This window comes from Triticum dicoccoides, chromosome 1A, assembly GCF_002162155.2.
Source record: "Triticum dicoccoides isolate Atlit2015 ecotype Zavitan chromosome 1A, WEW_v2.0, whole genome shotgun sequence".
Classification (NCBI taxonomy): Eukaryota; Viridiplantae; Streptophyta; class Magnoliopsida; order Poales; family Poaceae; genus Triticum; species Triticum dicoccoides.
In genome coordinates, this window is record NC_041380.1 from 266,341,778 (window position 1) to 266,347,709 (window position 5,932).

At 42.6% G+C, this 5,932-nt stretch overlaps 1 long non-coding RNA gene across 7 annotated transcripts; it reads right to left on the bottom strand.

Annotated features, from left to right (window-relative positions):
• Positions 1-516: 516 nt before the first annotated feature.
• On the bottom strand, positions 517-5,355 carry LOC119268234. Of its 7 annotated transcripts, none has more exons than XR_005133032.1 (6): positions 4,749-5,355; positions 4,275-4,621; positions 1,542-3,864; positions 1,131-1,273; positions 939-1,025; positions 517-838 (listed from the first exon to the last, which is right to left on the bottom strand). It is a non-coding gene; the product is annotated as an uncharacterized LOC119268234 (long non-coding RNA). The 7 variants fall into 7 exon arrangements; XR_005133034.1 differs by having other exon boundaries at positions 518-838; positions 1,131-1,734; positions 2,232-3,864; XR_005133040.1 differs by having other exon boundaries at positions 1,131-3,864; positions 4,275-4,594.
• Positions 5,356-5,932: the final 577 nt, after the last annotated feature.

Below are 5,932 nucleotides of genomic sequence, written 5' to 3' on the forward strand. Positions count from 1 at the left end.
TTTGCCCTGGTTTTAATTAAAGTTTTGAGGTTTCAACAATCCTCAATTCATGTTTCAGGAATTTAAATATGATGCCTGGATGAAGATGCAACTATCTACAAACAATATTCTAGGGCTGTGACACCCGCGTGCTCCTCCACACCCCCCTCTCCAAGCCGACGGATCCGACCTTCCCCTCGCTGGATCCGGTCCACCACGAGCCTCAAGCCACCCTGCCGCTGCGCTCGTGTCCATGTCATGCATGGTGTAGAGGTGGCCAGCGTGTGGAACAGGCTGCGTCGCAGGCGTCTGCGCGTTGTGCCTCCGCTTCCTCACCCCGGCAAGCGCCAGACCGAACAGCTTCGCGCCGGACTGCCGTTTTGTTGTACAATTTCCCTTTGTTCTCATTCTGTGTTTGTTGATTCAAGAGGCTCGTTGTTGATATGCAATTTTCCTAGGTATATAAACTGGTAGACTTTCATGTAAGCAATCGAGGTGGGATTACTCCGAGTACATGCGTGAAAATCAGGTAAGGTACAAATACAGAAGCGTGCATGCAGGCCCAATAAGAGAATGTGGACGTGGACCAATTGGATGGAAAAAGTTTTTAGTACCACCTCGCAGCAATTGGACGGACTGTCGATCAAAATTAATGGAAAAAAACTGAAAGCGTAAATTCATGAAAAGAAGTGTATTGTGACGGTGAACCCAAAGAGTCAATCCGTGCTTTATTATTACTAGCAAAAATGCCCGTGCGTTGCAACGGGAAAAAATCACATGCCCTTCCACCACCCACCTCGCGGCACAACTGCAAGCTGCATCCAAACAATCCCTGCCCACCATCAACACCACCACATACCTGCATCCCTTGCAAGCTCTTTAAACAATTATCATCCAAACATGTATATTGCGAATTTGAAATTGACATTTCCATTGTTGTGTGGCATAAATTTACATACCATATGTATTACACATGGATCTAGGCCGCCACCAGTGCCTTTGCACGACGCAAGCCTCTATGATATGAATCAACAACCTGAAAATTTCTGAGAGATATGTACAAGGAAACACAGATAAGCTAGTGAGGCAATAAATTTCATAACATCTTATAATGACAGTTGTATGTGATTTGCAGGAAGTGTTCTACTCACCATCGCAAGTCCTTGCTGGTTACATAATTATTGCCGAGGGCGGCGCAGATGGTCGTCTGTGTGGCTAGCGGCATGCCTTCTGCAGTGATAGCCACTCCATCGTCGAATCTGCCCTCCATGACAGACTCACCGCCACCACTTGCCTGCGGAGATTGTGGCATCTTCCTGTAGTAGCTTTTTATGGTAGGAATATTGGACTAATATACATGTAACCAACAAACGGAGCACCGCGATAACAAAACAACTTTGACATTCTTATTACATCAGAAAGTTAAATATTTACTCCTATAGGATTTTCTAGTACATCCTAGGACATTGGTGTGTGAGCCTTAATTACATGCAAGAAGACGCAGTTCAGTTACAAAAACTACACAGTCAAAAGAGAACAAAATTAGAACTGAATTTCATCACCTGAAAGTTGGCTGCGCGTTTACATCATAGCGAGCCTGAACTTTTCTATTGATGGATCCCCTTTCTTCTACTCCGAATTGTAGATGAATTGCTCACTCTACTTTGATTTGATCCTTGACGAATCTTCTAATATTGGAAGAAACCGGGCGAGCAATGACCTCTTCTTTTTCTTATTACTCTCTATCTCTCCCTCCTTGAGTAACAAAAATAGGTCAAAAAATCTAGGCATTAACTAATTTGTAGAGTTCTCTACATTAGCACCTTTCACCAGTAGCGTTATATATTAGCATGAGGTATAATGTTACTTCTGAAAAACACCGCCGCTAACTTATCGTAGTATTACCCTAATAATAAAAGCTAAATCCTCTAAACAACCAAATACTAAAGGAGCTTCTATGTAATCATTTGCAGCCGAGATCCTACGTGAGAATATATTCCAACTCCCAAACACTTACTCGGTGCTAGAATGGAAAAAATGGTTAGTAAATGTTATCAATTTTGCAATGAAAATTAAATGTTTGTGACATTCTTCATCTAAAGAAAATTACTTTTTAAGTCTTCCTCTTTCAGGCTTGGGGAATAACCAAAGGTACCATTATAATTGGTGGTGATGGAAACATGCATGATAATCAATTATACACAACATCATCAAAGAAACTGGATCACTATTTTTTCTTAATTGAACCTCACCACATAGATGCGCTCATGTAGGCCAAACAAAAGGGAATGAGACCTGAAAATAAAACAAAACTTGGCTAGGTCAAGCATTCAAAGAAAGAGACAATTTGGAGTGACTTGCAGTGTTCAGAAATATATTATCTTTAGACTGGTTATACAGTTCTACTTGAGCTTCACATACTGTCAGAACACATAGATGTGCAAGTACAATTCTTTTAGAATATGCTAAACCTGGAAAGACACTTAATTAGCTCCGCTGTGCGATGGCTAACTGGAGTTGGAGCAATGCATTTCTTTAGCAATGAGATTGCAATCTGGGTATGTCCCTTATGAGACAAAACTGATATATTCAATTAAGAAAAGTAGAAAAACTCAACAAATGCACTGACCGACATCATCAGTACTTGGGTCATATAAATGCGCAAACTGCATGAAAGATTCAAAATTTTCATTTTCAAATGGTGCAATAATCTTTAGTGGCCTTTCCTAAATATCTAATGGCCATTGTTTGACTATTTTTCCTTACATCTAGAAAGGGTCAGAGATTAACCAAAGAAGTTCTGCTCATAAAACGTAGACCATGGAAGGCTGTCAAAATGGTGAGGCACTCATGCAATTCTCTCAATTATGTATTGTCACCAACTCATCTCTGGATTAGCCGCTCCTACAAACACCTCAAATATTTGCAAGTATACAGTCTAATGGATATATATAGATGGCTATAATGTAGCTAAATGTATGCATGCCTTTTGTTGATAACTGAAATCAAGGACGTTGGTAAACTATATGGCCAATGTAGGAACGTTTGGTTCTAATACTGTCTACTTTGATCAAAAAAGATTCTTGTAACAATTTATAACTTAATGGGAAACATTAAGCCCAATTCCACATATGTGCACAATGATGCCGCTTGACTAAACAAATGATGAAGTTAGGACACTCCAATAACAATAATTCAGATAGAGCATAATGTTGGAAAATAAGTTCTGGCAATACAACGGAATCATCCTATAGACTCATTCCACATATGTGCACAATGATGCCGCTTGACTAAACAAATGATGAAGTTAGGACACTCCAATAACAATAATTCAGATAGAGCATAATGTTGGAAAATAAGTTCTGGCAATACAACAGAATCATCCTATAGACTCAGCCATTAGTAAACTGCAAAAGTGCGAAGAACAATTGATCAAGTTAAGCATATAAAGATACAACACGTGAATAGAAAGGATCATACCAACCATTCTTTTATGTGCAGATCACGAAAAGTAGGGGAAAGAATAGAGGATCTTGATGAAACAAAACTGAATCGAGGTTGCATATTTTTGCATCAATATAGTGCGCATTAAATTAGAGTTTTTTTGCGAGGAGCATTAAATTTAGAGTTTATAGAAGATAATAAGAAATAGTAGCATGCATTACTCGCTGGTTTATTATTGTGGATCGAAGGACCTGCATCGACTTATCATTGGACTAAGTGCCTAAGTGGGGCAGGCTGCAGGTGAGAATAGCAAGAGTAGGCAGTCCCTTGACGAAATGAGAGAGGAGTGGGTACTTCTTACTGAGGGACCATGCGGTGACTGCACCGTTGCAGATCGTGTGGCCATGCCTAGGAGTAAACTGCAAAGCACATCGTTGTCACCTGGCAGGGGGTAGGTGTTAATACACTGGAGATCACAAGGGCGAGTACAGAATAAAAGCAGATTTTGCCACTGCTCTATAGTTATGACTGCAAACAGATTGTGTATGTGTCTTTTCTCATATCAAAAGGGAGTAGCATCGTTTGAGTGCCTTTTGTTCCGGACAAAATAACTTCTGAATCAAATCCGCATAAGTTCTGTGATTCTAAAAGGCATGATGGTTGGCTATGCCACACAGATCCAGAATATTTGAAGTGAGATCAGAGAGAAATCAAGATCACATACATATGTCGGTGGGCAGCACAGAGTAGGCACACAGATCTAGAATATTCAAAGTGTGTTCAGAGAGCAATCAAGATCATCTACATAGGTTGGTGATCAGCACAGAGATTACAGGAAAATGAATACATACTTGGATGGCATTGAGGGAAACGATTGACACAGGCCTCCTTTCCCCTTGGTTGGACGAACCTGTGGTGTTTGCAGAATTCGCCATGGACGTAGAACCCTAGCTTCACCAAAATCAGCTCTTCCCAGGACCAAATTGTAACCTACAGCTCGAGCTTGCTTCTCTTCCCTGCAAGGCTTCCGTCCTCACCCTCTGCCTTATCTCTGATTATCCTGGGTACGCTCTCCCTGTCGGCGTACGGACGCGGCATCCGTCCCCGCTCCTCAAGGGCCGCCACTTGATCTCTGTCCCCCAAAACTCCTCGTTCTTCTTCATCTCCTCACCTAATTAACTTACATTGTTTTTCTTAGCTGTGTACATAGGAGATTGTAGAATGTATCTTTATAAGATTGGTAACGTGAAGCAGTACATGGACTGAATTGATCAGAGAAGAATGAAAAGAGTATGAATAAGGAGCATGCGGTCGTGGCTACATACCATCAATTGTCTCCCGACCGCACAAGCTATCTTTCCACTCGCTCGCTGCTGCACATATCTTAAGGCCGGCCTCCGGGAACTCCATGAACCAGCTTCCTCGACCATGGCAAGGGCGTTAACCCCCCTGACCCCGCCGGATGCCATCACCGGAGCAACCACACAGGCTGCTCCCTGCCATCTCTCCTTCTCCTCATTCCTTCCGGCCTCTCTCTCTCTCTCTCCTACGCCCCACTTCCCCAGCTCCTCTTCTTCTCCTTCCTTCCCCTCTCTCCCCTGCATCTTCCTTTCACTCAATCCCTCTTTCTCCTTGCCGCTGATCTACAGGAGCTTACCATAGCCACTATATCCCGTCCCCACAGCTCGCCCCAACCGCTTGCCGGAGATCACGCCGCCGCCGTCGCCGTTGCCCGGTTCCCCCTGCCCCGTGCACCGCGGAGAGGGAGGGATGGGGGCGTGGCGGCGGAGAGAACCCTAGAGCCAGGGCGTGTCGACTTATCGTGCAGGAGACAGAGGGCTCGTCGGGGTCGGCGGCGCTCGGGGCGTCGGCGCCGCGCGGCGCCGTGGCAGGGGTGGCGGCGCGCTGGCGTTGGAGGTGAAGACGGAAGGGTCGTGGGTCATCTCGGTGTTTTTTTATTTTCTCTCGTACAGACCGATTCGGCTTGACTTATCAATTGGACTGCGGGTTAATTTTAGAAAACTTCAAGAACGTTTTTGCAAAAACGCCTCGACGGTGAATCCGGAGACTCAATCTGTGCTTTATTATTAGGAAGAGATAGGGAAAGATTTATATTATTACTATTATCGTATATTTTATAGAGACTTATATATACATTATAAAAACATCCCATGTGTTATTAACTTATAAAAGTAAATGTTTAACGGAAGTTGGCAAAGAAAATCCTGGTTGTTTTTGACTCACAGGCAAGGAAAATCCTGATGATTGCGTACAAAAGCTTGCGAAGATTTTAAGGACCAATTTTATAATAGCGCGCTCATTTTTATTTTGAGCAATAACTCGCTAATTTCTTAATTATATATATATATAAATGTGCCTCTTCAGTTTATTCTTTGATATTAATTGCTCCTTCTAACATAACATTATATATATAACGAGCCCACCTAATGTGTGTATTTCAAGGAAGTTCAAATGGGCTGGGATTTCTTAGAAAATATAAATGGGCCTG